This window comes from Prionailurus bengalensis, chromosome B3 (assembly GCF_016509475.1).
Source record: "Prionailurus bengalensis isolate Pbe53 chromosome B3, Fcat_Pben_1.1_paternal_pri, whole genome shotgun sequence".
NCBI lineage: Eukaryota > Metazoa > Chordata > Mammalia > Carnivora > Felidae > Prionailurus > Prionailurus bengalensis.
In genome coordinates, this window is record NC_057355.1 from 101,091,962 (window position 1) to 101,109,247 (window position 17,286).

General features: G+C 37.7%; 1 pseudogene; it reads left to right on the forward strand.

Annotated features, from left to right (window-relative positions):
• Positions 1–4,850: 4,850 nt before the first annotated feature.
• Positions 4,851–5,403, forward strand: LOC122469100 (annotated as a pseudogene).
• The last annotated feature ends 11,883 nt before the right edge of the window (positions 5,404–17,286 follow it).

Consider the following 17,286-nt stretch of genomic DNA (forward strand, 5'->3'; position numbering starts at 1 on the left):
TCAACTGACTAAGCCACACAGGTGCCCCTATTTTGTTTTTTCAATTGAGATATAACTCATGTATAACATAACAATGATTTTATATATGTATGTATTGCAAAATGATTACTTCAGTAAGTTCAATTAACATTCCTCACCATACATAGTTACAAATTTGGGTTTGTTTTTTTTGTGTGTGATGAGAACTTTTAACATTTACCCTCTTAGCGACTTTCAAATATACAATATTGTTAGCTATAGTCATCATGCCTACGTTGTATCCCAGGAGTAATTTAACTTATAACTGGAAGTTTGTGCCTTTTGACCCTTTCAGTCATTTTGCTCTGACAACTACTAATTTTTTCTCTATAGCCATGAAATTATTTGTTCGTTTTGTTAGATAGAACATATAAGTAAGATCATAGAGTATTTGTCTTTCTCTTTCTGACTTGTTTCACTTACCGTAATGTATTAAAGCTCCATCTGAGTTGTTGTAAATGACAGGATTCCCTTTTTTATTGTGGAATAATATTCCACTATTTGTATTTGTATTTATATATATGTATATATAAATAAACTTCTTTATACATTCATCTAACAATGGACACTTAAATTGTTCCCATGTCTTGGCTATTGTTAGTAATGCTGCTATGAACATGTGGGTGTATACATCTTTTCTAGCTGGTGGTTTAATTTTCTTTGGATAAATATCCAGAAGTGAAATTGCTGGGCCATATGGTAATTTCTATTTAAACATTTTTGAGGAACATGTTTTTGTTTTTGTTTTGTGTTGTTTAGAACCTTTTTTTTTTTAAGTTTTTATTTTCATTCTAGTTAACATACATTGTTATATTGGTTTCAGGTGTACAATATAGTGATTCCACAATTCCATTCACCACCTGGTCCTCATCACAGCAAGTGGGATCCTTAATCCCCATAATCTGTTTAACCAATGGTGGTTACATAGTTGCAGTGGAACTGATAACCATCAGTGCTTTATAGTTAAGAGTCTGTTTCTTGGTTTGTTTCTTTCTCTCTCTTCCTCCACCCCCATGCTCCTTTGTTTTGTTTCTTAAATTCCACACATGAGGGAAATCAAATGGTATTTCTTTCTTTGACTGACTTATTTTGCTTAACGTTATACTCTCTAGCTCCATCCATATTGTTGTAAATGGCAAAATTTCATTCTTTTTATGGCTGAATAATATTCCGTTGTATACATACATCACATCTTCTTTATCCATTTATTAATCGATGGACACTTGGGCTGCTACCATATCTTGGCTCTTGTAAATAATGCTGCAATGAACATGAGGTGCTATATCTTTTTGAATTAGTATTTTTGTATTCTTTGGGTAAATATCCAGGACTGCAATGGCTGTATTATGGAGTAGTTCTATTTTTAACTTTTTGAGGAACTTTCATACTGTTTTACATAGTGGCTGCACCAGTTTACATTCCCACCAATGGTGCAAGAGGGTTCCTTTTTCTCCACATCCTTACTTGTACCTGTTGTTTCTTCTGTTGTTGATTTTAACCATTCTGACATGTGAGGTGATATCTCTTGTAGTTTTGATTTGCATTTTCCTGATGGTAAGTGGTGTTGAGCATCTTTTCATGTGTCTATTAGCCATCTGGATGTCTTCTTTGGAGAACTGTCTGTTCATGTCTTCTGCCCATGTTTTACATGGATTATTTGTTTTTTGGTGTTGAGTTGTATAAGTTCTTTATATATTTGGATACTAGCCCTATATTGCGTATGTCATTTGTAAATATCTTCTCCCATTCAGTAAGTTGCCTTTTAGTTTTATTGATTGTTTCTTTCACTGTGCAGAAGCTTTTTATTTTGATGTAGTCCCAATAGTTTATTTTTGCTTTTGTTTCCCTTGCCTCAGGGGATCTGTTTAGGAAAAAGTTGCTACAGATGATGTCAAAGAGGCTACTGCCTATATTCTAGGATTTTTATGGTTTCAGATCTCACATTTAGGCCGTCAATCCGTTTTGAATTGATTTTTGTATGTAGTATTAGAAAGTGGTGCAGATTCTTTCTTTGGCATGTTGCTGTCCAGTTTTCCCAACACCACTTGTTGAAGAGACTGTCTTTTTTCCTATTGGATATTCTTCCCTGCTTTGTCAAAGATTAATTGACCATATGATTGTGGGTTTACTTCTGGATTTTCTATTCTGTTCCACTGATCTTTGTGTCTCTTTTTGCATCAGTACCATACTGTTTTGACTACTCCATCTTTGTAATATAACTTGAAGTCCAGAATTGTGATGTCTCCAGCTTTACTTTTCCTTTTCAAGATTGCTTTGGCTGGCTGGGTCTTTTGTGGTTCCACACAAATTTTAGGATTATTCTAGTTCTGTGAAAAATGCTGTTAGGATTTTGCTAGGGATTGCATTAAATATGTAGATTGCTTTGGGTAGTATGGACATTTTAATCATATTTGTTCTTCTAATCCATAAGCTTGAAATGTCTTTCCATTTCTTTGTGTTGTCTTCCATTTCTTTCATCAGTGTTTTGTAGTTTTCAGAGTACAGGTCTTTCACCTCTTTGGTTAGTTTTATTCCTAGATATCTCATTAGTTTTGGTACAATTGTAAATGGGACTGTTTTCTCTTTAAAAAAATTTTTTCTTTAATTAAGTAGACTCCATGCCCAATGTGGGGCTTGAATTCATGACTCTGAGGTTAAGAGTCACATGCTTTACTGCCAGAGCCAGCCAGGCACCCCTAAATGGATTGTTTTCTTAATATCACTTTCTGCTGGCTCATTATTGGTATATAGAAATGCAACCAATTTCTGTATGTTGATTTTGCATAGTGTGACTTTACTGAATTTATTTATCAGTTCTAGGAGGTTTTTGGTGGAGTCTTTTGGGTTTTCTATATATAGTAGTATCATGTCATTTGCAAGTAGTGGAAGTTTCACTTCTTCCTTTCCAATTTGGATGCTTTTTATTCCTTTGTCTTGTCTGATTGCTCTGACTAGGACTTTCAGTAATGTGTTAAATAGAAGTGGTGAAAGTGGACATCCTTGTCTTGTTCCTGACCTTATGGGAAAAGCTCTCAGTTTTTCACCCTTGGGTATAATGTTATCTATGGGTTTTTCATATATTGGCTTTATTATGTTGAGATATGTTCCCTCTAAATCTACTTTGTTGAGGGTTTTTATCATGAATGGATGTGGCACTTGTCAAATGCTTTTTCTGCATCTATTCAAATGATTATATGGTTCTTGTCCTTTCTCTTATGTGGTGTATCACATTGATTGATGTGCAAATATTGAGCCACTCTTTCCCAAGAATAAATCTCACTTGATTGTGGTGAAAGATTTTTTTAAATGTATTCTTGGATTCAGTTTGCTGTTATTTTGTTGAGCATTTTTGCATCTATGTTCACCAGAGATATTGGCCTATAGTTCTTTTTTTTGGGGGGGGGTGTCTTTATCTGGTTTTGGTATCAGGGTAACACTGACCTCATAGAACGAATTTGGAAATTTTCCTTCCTTTTCTATTTTTTGCAATAGTCTGAGAGGAAGAGGTATTAACTCCTCTTTAAGTGTTTGATAGAGGGGTGCCTGGGTGGCTCAGTCAGTTAAGTGTCCAGCTCAGGTCATGATCTCATGGTTGTGAGATTGAGCCTCGTGTTGGGCTTCACACTGGGCATGGAGCCTGCTTAGGATTCTCTTTCTCCCTCTCTCTCTGCCCCTCCCTTCCTCTCAAAATTAATTAATTAATTACAAAATAGGAGAGGAAGCTTGCTCACCTTGTCCTGCTGATCACTTAGATTCCACCCACATCTGCCTAAACAACGCAGAAAACCACAAGAAGACTAACAAAACGGACTCTCTGGAGCCAAGTATAGACGAGAGGCCCACGGAAGAGGGTAGGAAGGGCGGAGAGGTGGTGTGTGCTACCTGGACTGGTGGGAGGGAGCTGGGGCAGTGGAGGAGCAGCCCACCCGGCAAGGCAGAGCCCCCGAGTCTGGCTTGCAAAAGCAGAGGGGCCGGAAGGAGTGAGTTCTGACAGCCAGCGGGACTTAACATCTGGATTAAGTCAACAGCTCTAGTCAGAGAGCGGGAGGGCAAGAGGACACCAGGACACCGGGAGGGAGAGGTGTTGAGCTCCGGACGACAGAGCTCAGCTCAGCAGGGGAACAAAGGCGCTGGCCAGCGCCATCTCCCTCTCCCATCCCCCAGCTGAAACCCCAAAGGGAACCAGTTCACCTCACCAAACTTGCTTGCACCATGCAAACACCCAATGCTGTGCTTCTGTGGATCCATCCCTCCGATGGGTCTGCCTCCCTCCTGGTGCCACAGGGCCCCTCCCACAGGGGACCACCAATGGCAAAGCGAGCCAAGCCTGCTCCTCCCACCCCCGTGCACCTTGTGGATCCACCTGGCTAATACGCCAGATCCCATCAAAGCAGCACCACAAGCCTGGCAGTGTGCAAGTAGCCCAGACAGGGGCCACACCACTCCACAGTGAGTCCTGCCCCTGGGAGAGGGGAAGATAAGGTTCACACCAGTCTGACTGTGACCCCAGCCGTGGGCTGGGAACAGACATTGGGTCTGACTGCGCCCCGCCCACCAACCCAAGTTACTCTGGACAGCACAGGGGAAGTGCCCTGCAGTTCTGTGCAGCTCCAGGGACTATCCGAAATGATAAAACGGAAGAATTCTCCTCAAAAGAAACTCCAGGAAGTATCGATAACTAACGAATTGATCAAAAACGATTTAAGCAATATAACAAAACATGAATTTAAAATAATAGTCATAAAATTAATCACTGGACTTGAAAAAAGTATAGAGGACAGCAAAGAATCTATTGCTACAGAGATCAAGGGACTAAGAAACAGGAGGCTTTCTGGTTGCGGAGTCTAGGGAAGATGTGCAGAAATGGCACCTCGAAAGAGGAAAGAAAAGAAAGAAGAACAGGTCATGAGTCTTGGACCTCAGGTAGCTGAAGGAGAAAATGTGTTTGGCGTGTGCCACATCTTTGCATCCTTCAGTGACACTTTTGTCCATGTCACCGATCTTTCTGGCAAGGAAACCATCTGCTGTGTGACTGGTGGGATGAAGATGAAGGCTGACTGAGATGAGTCCTCTCCCTATGCTGCCATGTTGGCTGCCCAGGATGTAGCCCAGAGGTGCAAGGAGCTGGGCATCACCACTGTCCACATCAAACTCCGGGCCACAGGAGGAAATAGAACCAAGACCCCCAGACCTGGGGCCCAGTTGGCCCTCAGTTCCCTTGCCCGCTCAGGAATGAAGATTGGGTGGATTGAGGATGTCACCCCCATCCCCTCCGATAACACCCGCAGGAAGGGGGGTCGCCGTGGTTGCCGTCTGTGAACAGGATTCCTCAAATTTTTGTTTTCTGGTAATAAACTGCCTTTGTGTAAGCTAAAAAAAAAAAAAGAAAAGAAAAGAAAATAAACAGGAGGAGCTAAAAAATGCTATAAATGAGGTGCAAAATAAAATGGAGGTGACCACAGCGCGCATTGAAAAGGCAGAGGAGAGAACAGGTGAATTAGAAGATAAAATTATGGAAAAAGAGGAAGCTGAGAAAAAGAGAGATAAAAAAAATCCAGGAGTATGAGGGGAGAATTAGAGAACTAAGTGATACAATCAAACACAACAATATCCATGTAATAGGAATTCCAGAAGAGGAAGAGAGAGAGAAAGGGGCTGAAGGTGTACTTGTACAAATCATAGCTGAGAACTTCCCTGATCTGGGGAAGGAAAACGATATTGAAATCCAAGAGGCACAGAGAACTCCCTTCACACGTAACTTGAATTGATCTTCTGCATGATATATCATAGTGAAACTGGCAAAATACAAGCATAAAGAGAAATTTCTGAAAGCAGCTAGGGATAAACATACTCTAACTCTATATAAAGGGAGACCAATAAGACTAGTGACAGACCTATCTACTGAAACTTGGCAGGCCAGAAAGGAATGGCAGGAAATCTTCAATGTGATGAACAGAAAAAAATATGCAGCTGAGAATCCTTTATCCAGCAAGTCTGTCATTCAGAAGAGAAGGAGATATAAAGGTGTTCCCAAACAAACAAAAACTGAAGGAATTAATCACCACTAAACCAGCCCTACAAGAGATCCTAAGGGAGATTCTGTGAGTGAAATGTTGCAAGGACCACCAAGTACCAGAGACATCACTACAAGCATGAAACTTACAGACATCACAATGACTTTAAACCCATATCTTTCAATAATAACACTAAATGTAAATGGGCTAAATGCTCCAACCAAAAGACATAGGGTATCAGAATGGATAAAAAAAAACAAGACCCATCTATTTGCGGTCTACAAGACACTCACTTTAGACCTGAGGACACCTTCAGATTGAAAGTGAGGGGATGGAGAACTATCTATCATGCTACTGGAAGTCAAAAGAAAGCTGGAGTAGCAATACTATATCAGACAAACTAGAATTTAAATCAAAGGTTGTAACAAGAGATGAAGAAGGGCATTATATAATATTACAGAATTTATCCATCAGGAAAAGCTAACAATTATATGTGTCTAGCCACCAAATTCGGAGGCACCCAGATATAGAAAATAATCACAAACATAAGCAATCTTATTGATAAAAATGTGGTAACTTTTGATAACTTATTGATAAAAATGTGGGGTAACTTCTCAATACCCCACTTGCAATAATGGCTAGATCATCTAGACACAGGATCAATAAAGAAACAAGGGCCCTGAATAATACATTGTATCAGATGGACTTGACAGATGTATTTAGAACTCTGCATCCCACTTTCTTCTCGAGTGCACATGGAACATTCTCCAAGATAGATCACATACTGGGTCACAAAACAGCCCTTCATAAGTATACAAGAATTGAGATCATACCATGCATACTTTCAGACCACAATGCCATGAAGCTTGAAATCAACCACAGGAAAAAGTCTGGAAAACCTCCAAAAGCATGGAGGTTAAAGAACACACTACTAAAGAATGAATGGGTCCACCAGGCAATTAGAGAAGAAATTAAACAATATATGGAAACAAATGAAAATGAAAATACAACAATCCAAACGCTTTGGGACGCAGCAAAGGCAGTCCTGAGAGGAAAATACATTGCAATCCAGGCCTATCTCAAGAAACAAGAAAAATCCCAAATACAAAATCTAAGAGCACACCTAAAGGAAATAAAAGCAGAAAAGCAAAGACACCCCAAACCCAGCAGAAGAAGAGAAATAATAAAGATCAGAGCAGAAACAAACAATATAGAATCTAAAAAAACTGTAGAGCAGATCAATGAAACCAAGAGTTGGGATTTTGAAAAAATAAACAAAATTGATAAACCTTTAGCCAGGCTTCTCAAAAAGAAAAGGGAGATGACCCAAATAGATAAAATCATGAATGAAAATGGAATTATTACAACCAATCCCTCAGAAATACAGCAATTATCAGGGAATACTATGAAAAATTATATGCCAACAAACTGGACAACCTGGAAGAAATGGACAAATTCCTAAATACCCACACACTTCCAAAACTCAATCAGGAGGAAATAGAAAGCTTGAACAGACCCATAACCAGTGAGGAAATTGAATCAGTTATCAAAAATCTCCCAACAAATAAGAGTCCAGACCAGATGGCTTCCCAGGGGAGTTCTACCAGACGTTTAAAGCAGAGATAATACCTATCCTTCTCAAGCTATTCAAAAAAATAGAAAGGGAAGGAAAACTTCCAGACTCATTCTATGAAGCCAGTATTACTTTGATTTCTAAACCAGACAGAGACCCAGTAAAAAGAACTACAGGCCAATATCCCTGATGAATATGGATGCAAAAATTCTCAAGAAGATACTAGCAAATCGAATTCAACAGCATATAAAAAGAATTATTCACCATGATCAAGTGGGATTCATTCCTGGGCTGCAGGGCTGGTTCAACATTTGCAAATCAATCAATGTGATACAACACATTAATAAAAGAACCATATGATCCTGTGAATCGATGCAGAAAAAGCATTTGACAAAATTCAGCATCCTTTCTTAATAAAAACCCTCGAGAAAGTTGGGATAGAAGGAACATACTTAAACATCATAAAATCCATTTATGAAAAGCCCACAGCTAACATCATCCTCAATGGAGAGAAACTGAGAGCTTTCCCCCTGAGATCAGAAACACGACAGGGATGTCCACTCCCAACGCTGTTGTTTAATATAGTGTTGGAAGTTCTAGCATCTGCAATCAGACAACAAAAGGAAATCAAAGGCATCAAAATTGGTAAAGATGAAGTTAAGCTTTCACTTTTTGCAGATGACATGATATTATACATGGAAAACCCTGTAGACTCCACCAAAAGTCTGCTGGAACTGATACATGAATTCAGCAAAGTCTCAGGATACAAAATGAATGTACAGAAATCAGTTGCATTCTTATACACTAATAATGAAGCAACAGAAAGACAAAGAAACTGATCCCATTCACAATTGCACCAAGAACCATAAAATACCTAGGAATAAGCCTAACCAAAGATGTAAAAGATCTGTATGCTGAAAACTATAGAAAGCTTGTGAAGGAAATTGAGGAAGATACAAAGAAATGGAAAAACATTCCATGCTCATGGGTTGGAAGAATAAATATTGTTAAAATGTCAATACTACCCAAAGCTATCTACACATTCAATGCAATCCCAATCAAAATGGCACTAGCAGTCTTCTTGAAGCTAGAACAAGCAATCCTAAAATTTGTATGGAACCACAAAAGGCCCCGAATAGCCAAAGAAATATTGAAGAAGAAGACCAAAGCAGGAAGCTTCACAATCCCAGACTTTAGCCTCTACTACAAAGCTGTAATCATCAAGACAGCATGGTATTGGCAGGAAAACAGATACATAGACCAATGGAATAGAATAGAAACCCAGAATTAGACCCACAAAAGTATGGCCAACTAATCTGTGACAAAGCAGGAAGAATATCCAATGGAAAAAAGACAGTCTCTTTAACAAATGGTGCTGGGAGAACTGGACAGCAACATGCAGAAGCATGAAACTAGACCACTTTCTCACACCATTCACAAAAATAAACTCAAAATGGATAAAGGACCTGAATGTGAGACAGGAAATCATCAAAACCCTAGAGGAGAAAGCAGGAAAAAAACCTCTCTGACCTCAGCCACAGCAATTTCTTACTTGACACATCCCCAAAGGCAAGGGAATTAAAAGCAAAAATGAACTATTGGGACCTCATGAAGATAAAAAGCTTTTGCACTGCAAAGGAAACAATTAACAAAACTAAAAGGCAACCAACAGAATGAGAAAAGATATTTGCAAATGACATATCGGACAAAGGGCTAGTATCCAAAATCTATAAAGAGCTCACCAAACTCCACACCTGAAAAACAAATAATCCAGTGAAGAAATGGGCAGTAAACTGAATATGAATAGAAAAATGAGTAGACACTTCTCTAAAGAAGACATCCAGATGGCCAACAGGCACATGAAAAGTGCTCAACGTCGCTCCTCATCAGGGAAATACAAATCAAAACCACACTGAGATACTACCTCACGCCAGTCAGAGTGGCTAAAATGAACAAATCAGATGCTGGTGAGGTTGTGGAGAAACGGGAACCCTCTTGCACTGTTGGTGGGAATGCAAACGGTGCAGCCGCTCTGGAAAACAGTGTGGAGGTTCCTCAAAAAATTAAAAATAGACCTACCCTATGACCCAGCAGTAGCACTGCTAGGAATTTACCCAAGGGATACAGGAGTACTGATGCATAGGGGCACTTGTATCCCAATGTTTATAGCAGCACTCTCAACAATAGCCAAATTATGGAAAGAGCCTAAATGTCCGTCAACTGATGAATGGATAAAGAAATTGTGGTTTATATACACAATGGGATACTACATGGCAATGAGAAAGAATGAAATGTGGCCTTTTGTAGCAACGTGGATGGAGCTGGAGAGTGTTATGCTAAGTGAAATAAGTCATACAGAGAAAGACAGATACCGTATGTTTTTACTCTTATGTGGATCCTGAGAAACTTAACAGAAGACCATGAGGGAGGGTAAGGAAAAAAAAGAGGTTAGAGAGGAAGGGAAGCAAAACATAAGAGACCCTTAAAAACTGAGAACAGGGGCGCCTGGGTGGCTCAGTTGGTTAAGCGGCCGACTTCGGCTCAGGTCATGACCTCGCGGTCCGTGAGTTCGAGCCCCCCGTCTGGCTTTGTGCTGACAGCTCAGAGCCTGGAGCCTGTTTCAGATTCTGTGTCTCCCTCTCTCTGACCCTCCTCCATTCATGCTCTCTCTCTGTCTCAAAAATAAATAAACGTCAAAAAAAAATTAAAAAACAAAAACAGAAAAAACAAGGTTGATGGTGGAGGGAGGGAAGGGTGGGTGATGGGTATTGAGGGCACCTGTTGGGGTGAGCACTGGGTGTTGTATGGAAACGAATTTGACAATAAATTTCATATTAAAAAAAATAATAATAAAAAAAGCTGATGCTTTGCCTAGGTATCTAGATCTGACTTATAATTCTAACTGTAACCTGAGCAACCCTGGAAAAGTTATCTTGCCTCTCTGAGTCTCAGGTTCCTCTTCTGTAAAATAGAATACATAAAACCTCTTGTAGGGACAGTTGGAAAAAATAAATATGATAATAAATAAATAAATAAATAAATAAAAAAATAAATAAATAAATATTTGGTAGGATTTGAAGCCATCTGGTCCTGAACTTTTTTTTGTTGGGAGTTTTTTAATTACTGATTTAACTTCATTGATGGAAACTGGTCTGTTCAAATTTCCTATTTCTTCCTCATTACATATTGGGAGGTTTTGGGGAATTTATTTCTTCTAGATGTCTAGTTTGTTGACATGTAAACTTCCCTCTTAGAATTGCTTTTGCTGCATCCCAAGGGTTATGGCCCATTGTGTATTCATTTTTGTATCCATGTACCTTGTTTTAAAATTTTTTAATGTTTTATTTATTCTTGAGAGAGAGACAGAGAGAGACAGAGAGACAGAGAGAGAGAGAGAGAGAGGGAGAGAAGGAGCATGGGCAAGGGGGGGCACAGTGAAAGAGGGACACAGAATCCAAAGCAGACTCCAGGCTCTGAGCTATCAGCACAGAGCTTGATGTGAGGCTTGAACTCATGAGCCGTGAAATCATGACCTGAGCCGAAGTTGGATGCTTAACCGACTGAGCCACCCAGGGGCCCCAGTATCCATGTACTTTTTAATTTCTGCTTTTATTTCTGGTTGATGCATTCATTGTTTAGTAGCATGTTATTTAACCTCCATGTATTTGTGGTCTTCGAGATATTTTCTTGTGGTTGACTTCTATTCATTATGGTCAGAAAAGATGCATGGTATGATTTTAATCTTTTTGAAATCATTGAAGCTTGTTTTGTGGGCTATTGTGTGATCTGTTCTGGAGAATGTTCTATGTGCACTTGAAAAGAATGTGTATTCTGGAGTTTTAGGATGGAATGTTCTGTTCCAGTATGTCATTCAAAGCCACTGTTTCCTTATTGATTTTCTGTTTAGATGATCTGTCCATTGATGTAAGTAGGGTGTTAACGTCCCTACCATTATTGTGTTATTATCAGATTAGTTCCTTTATGTTTGTTATTAACAGTTTTATGTATATGGGTGCCTCTGTGTTGGGTGCATAAATATTTACAATTGTCATATCTTCCTGTAGGATTGTCCCCTTTATTATTATATAGTGTCCTTCTTTGTCTCTTGTTATTGTGTTTGTTTTAAAGTCTAGTTTGTCTGATATAAGTATTGCTACACTGGCTTTCTTTTGACATCTGTTTGCATGTTAGATGTTTCTCCATCCCCTCACTTTGAATTTGCAGGTGTCTTTAGGACTAAAATGAGTCTCTTGTAGGCAGTATATGGATGAGTCTTGTTTTTTTATCCATCTGTCACTGTATGTCTTTTGAGTGGAGCATTTAGTCCATTTACATTTGAAGTAATTATTGATAGATATGTATTTATTGCCATTTTATTTCTTGTTTTATGGCTGTTTCTGAAGATTTTCTCTGATCCTTTCTGGTCTTTCTCTTTTTCCTGGTTTACTGTTTGTGATAAATTTGGATTTCTTTCTCTTTATTCTTTGCATATTTTAGTGGCTTTTGACATATGATTACCATTAGGTTTGTATATAACCTCTTTTGTATATAGCAGTCTACATTAAGTTGATGGTCATTTAAGTTTGAACCCATTCTTACTCCTCTTCTCCCTACGTTTTAGGTATATGGTGTCATATATTACATCTTTTTATTTTGTGAGTACCTTGAGTGATATTTTATAAAAAGATTCATTTTTACTGTGTTTGTGTTTCTTACCTTTGTACTGTCACTTTTGGTCTCTACTTGAAGAGTGTCTTTAATAGTTCTTGCTGGGCTGCTTTACTCGTCATGAACTCCTTTAATTTTTGTTTGTCTGGGAATCTCTCTCTCTCTCTCTCTCTCTCTCTCTCTCTTCTGAATGATAGCCTTGCAGATTATTTTTTCCCCAGCATGTTGAATAAAACATGCCACTCTCTTGTGGCTTGGAAGGTGTCTGCTGAAAAGTCCTCTGATAGCCTGTGGGGTTTCCCTTGTATGTAACTATCTCCTTTTGTCTTTCTGCTTTAATAATTTTTTCTTTATCAGTATATTTTGCCACTTTAATTATAATATGACTTGGTGTGGATCTGCTTTTGTTAATTTCGTTGAGGGTTCTCTGTGCCTCCTGGTATATCTTTGTGCCTCCTGGATCTATATATGTATTTCCTTTCCCAGGTTAGGACAGTTTTCAGCTATTATTTCTTCAAATAAATTTTCTGCCCCCCTTTTCTCTCTCTTCTTCTTCTGGTACTCCTCTAATGTGAATGTTATTAAATTTGATGGAATCACTGAGTTCCCTAAGTCTATTCTCATTTTGCATTATTCTTTTCTCTTTCTTTTGTTCAGCTTGATTAGCTTCCATTACTCTGTTTTCTAGGTCACTATTTTGTTCTTCTGCCTCTTTCATCCTGCTGTTAATACTGTCAAGCATGTTGCACATGTCATTTATTGAGCCCTTTCCTCTGCTATGTTATTCCTTACTTACTGTATATTCTTGGCTCCTTTGTCATAAATTGACCATATATGCATGGGTTTATTTCTGGGCTCTGTTCTATTTCACTGATTTATGTGGCTGTGTTTATGCCAATACCATACTGTTTTCGTTATCATAGCTTTGTAATATAGTTTGAAATCAGGAAGTGTGATGCCTGCAGAATTGTTCCTCTTTCTCAGAGTTGCTTTGGCTATTTGGGATCTTTTGTGGTTCTGTTACAAATTTTAGAATTGTTTTTTCCATTTCTGTGAAAAAATGCCATTGGAATTTTGATAAGGATTGCATTGAATCTGTAGATTACTTTGGGTAGAATGGACATTTTAACAATATTAATTCTTCTAGTCCATGAGCATGGAATATCTTTCCATTTGTGACTTCAATTTATTTCATCAATGTCTTAGAGTAGGCATTTTATTCTTTTGAAACAATTGTAAATGGAACTGTATTCTTAATTTCTCTTTCAGATAGTTTGTTATTAGTGTATAGAGACTCAACTCATTTTTGTATATTGATTTTGTATCCTACAACTTATTATTCTAATGAGTTTTTTTTTTTTTGGTGAAGTTTTTAGGGTTTTCTATATATAGTATCATGTCATCTGCATGTAGAGACAGTTTACTTTCTGATTTGGATGCTTTTTATTACTTTATCTTGCATCATTGCTCTAGCTAGGACTCCCAGTACTATTTTAAATAAAAGTGGTGAGGGTAGACATCCTTGTCTTGTTCCTGATCTTATAAGAAAAGCTTTCAGTTTTTCACAATTGAGTATGATGTTAGCTGTGGGCTCATTTTATATTGTCTTTAGTATGTTTAGGTATTTTCTCTCTGTACTCTGTTGAGAGTTTTTATCATGAATGGATGTTGTGTTTTGTCAGATGCTTTTGCTGCATCCTTTTAATGTATTGTTGAATTCAGTTTGCTAATATTTTGTTGAGGATTTTTACATCTGTGTTCATCAGGGATATTAGTCTGTATTTTCCTTTTGTTTTAGTGCCTTTATCTGGTTTTGATATTTAATGCTGGCCTCATAAAATAAGTTTGGAAGTGTTCCCCCCTCTTCAATTTTTTGGAAGAGTTTGAGAAGGATTTGTATTAATTCTTTAAACATTTGATAGAATTCACCAGGGAAGCCATCTGGACTTTTGTTTCTTGGCGGTTTCTGATTACTGATTCAATCTCCTTACTAGTAATTAGTCTGTTCAGATTTTCTCTTTTTTCATGATTCAGTCTTTGTAGGTTGTATGTTTGTAGGAATGTATTTATTTCTTCTACATTGTCTAGTTTGTTGGTATGAAGTTGTTCATAATACTCTCTTATTTGTATTTCCATTGTGTCAATTGTGACATCTCTTTAATATCTGATTTTATTTTGAGTTTTCTCTCTGTTTTTTCCTTGGTGAGTCTAGCTAAATGTTTATCTTTTCAAAAACCAGCTCTTGGTTTCATTGATCTTTTCTACTGATTTTTTTAGTCTCTGCTTCATTTATTTCTGCTCTGATATTTGTTAGTTCCTTCCCTCTACTAACTTAGGGCTTAATTCTTTTTTTAGTTTCATAAGGTATAAAGTTGGGTGGTTTATTTGAGATCTTTCTTATTTCTTAATATAGGTATTTATCACTGTGAACTTCCCTCTTAAAACTACTTTTGCTGCATCCTATAAATTTTGGTATGTTATATTCTCATTGTCATTTGTCTCAAAATTTTATTTTTATTTTTATTTCTTTTTTGACCTATTGGTTGTTTGGTAGCATGTTGTTTAATCTCCACATAACTTGTCAGTTTTCCAGTTTTCTTCTTGTAATTGTTTTCTAGTTTCATACCATTGTGTTTGGGAAAAAATGCTTGATATTATTTCAGTGTTTTATTTATTATTATTTTTTTTAATTTTTTTTTTCGACGTTTATTTACTTTTGGGACAGAGAGAGACAGAGCATGAACGCGGGAGGGGCAGAGAGAGAGGGAGACACAGAATCGGAAACAGGCTCCAGGCTCCGAGCCATCAGCCCAGAGCCTGACGCGGGGCTCGAACTCACGGACCGCGAGATCGTGACCTGGCTGAAGTCGGACGCTTAACCGACTGCGCCACCCAGGCGCCCCTATTTCAGTGTTTTAAATTTATTAAGATTTACTTTGTGATCTACCCTGGAGAATGTCCCATGTGTGCTTGGGAAAAATGTTTATTCTGCTGCTTTTGGATGGAATGTTCTATAAATGTCTGTTAAGACCACCTGGTCTAACATGTTGTTTAAGTCCTATGTTTCTTTATTGATTTTCTGTCTGGATGATCTATCCAATGATGACAGTGAGGTATTGCAGTCTCCTACTGTTATTGGATTGCTGTTTATTTCTCCTTTTAGGTCTGTTAATATTTGCTTTATATATTTAGGTGCTTCTATGTTGGGTGTATGTAAATTTACAAATGTTCCATCATCTTACTGGATTGACCCCTTTATCATTAGAAAATTTTTTAATCATAAAAATCATAAAAAAATTTTTTTAATGTCTATTTATTTTTGTGAGAGAGATAGCAGGGGAGGGCCAGAGAGAGAGAGAGGGAGACACAGAATCCAAAGCAGGCTCCAGGCTCTGAGCTGTCAGCACAGAGCCCAAAGCAGGGCTCGAACTCATGAACCACAAGATCATGACCTCAGCTGAAGTCAGATGCTTAACCTTTTGAGCCACCCAGGTGCCCCTATGTAAATAACTTCTTTGTCTCTTATTACAGGTTTGTCTTAAAGTCTATTTTTTTCCTCATACAAGTATAGCTACTTTAGCTGTCATTTGATTTTCATTTGCATACACTGTCTTTTCCTATACCTTCCCTTCCCTGTGTGTGTTCTTAAAGTTGAAATGAGTCTCTTATAGGCAGCATATAGTTGGGATATTTATATATTTAAAATCTCTTCAGCCACTCTGTGTCTTTTAATAGGAGAATTTAGTCCATTTACGTTTAAAGTAATTATTGATAGGTATGGACTTCCTGCCATTGTGTTCATCGTTTTCTAATTCCTTTGTTCCTTTTTCTTATGTTCTCTTCGTTTGTGATTGGATGATTTTCTGTATTGGTATGCTTAGATTCCTTTTCCTTTACCTTTTATGAATCTAGTATAGGTTTTGCTTTGTGGTTACAGCATGGCTTACATAAAACATATTTATAACTGTCTATTTTAAGTTGATAATAACTTAAATTTTTTTTAAAAAAATATTTATTTATTTTTGAGAGACAGAAAGAGAACACAAGCTGGGGAAGAGTAGAGAGAGAGAGAGAGAGACCCAGAATTCAAAGCAGGCTCCAGGCTCTGAGCTGTCAGCACAGAGCCCAATGCAGGGCTTGAACCCACAAACCAACAGTGAAATCATGACCTGACCTGAAGTTGGATGCCTAATTGAATGAGCTACCCAAGAGCCTCAAGTTGAGAACAACTCTTAAGTCCAACTTAATTATAAAGCTCTACATTTTTACTGCCCCCCTTTTATGTTTTTGATTTAACAATTTATATTTTTTGTCTGTGTATCCATCAACAAATTATTGTAATTATAGTTATTTTTCACTACTTTTGTCTTTTAACCTTCATACTAGTTTTATAAATGATTAACCTACCACCATTACATTAAATTATTGTGAACTTAACCATATATTTACCTTTACCAATGAAATTTATACTCTCGTATGTTTTCCTGTTACTAATTAGCCCCCTTTCATTTCAGCTTAAAGAAATTCCTTTAACATTTCTTGTGGATTCGGTGTAATGGTGCTGAACTCCTCCAGCTTTTGCTTGTCTGGAAAACTCTTTTTCTTTCCTTCAATTTTGAAGGATTTTTTTTGCCAGGTAGAGTATTTTTGGTTGGCAGATTTTTTCTTTCAGCTCGGCGAATATATCATGCCACTCCTTTCTGACTTGCAAGAATTTGTTGAAAAAATTTGTTGATAGTCTTATGGGTGTTTCCTTATACATAACAAGTTGTCTTTCTCTTGCTGTTTTTAATATTTTGTCCTTGTCTTTAACTTTTGATAATTTAATTATACTGTGTCTTGGTGTGGGTCTCTTTGAATTCATCTTCTTTCGAACTTCCTGGATCTGGATGTCTGTTTCCTTTCTCAGGTTAGGGAAGCTTTCAGCCATTACTTCTTTAAAGACTTTTTTCTGCCCCTTTCTCTTCTCCTTCTGGGACCCCTATAATGTTGGGCCTCTTGATGTTGTCCTGT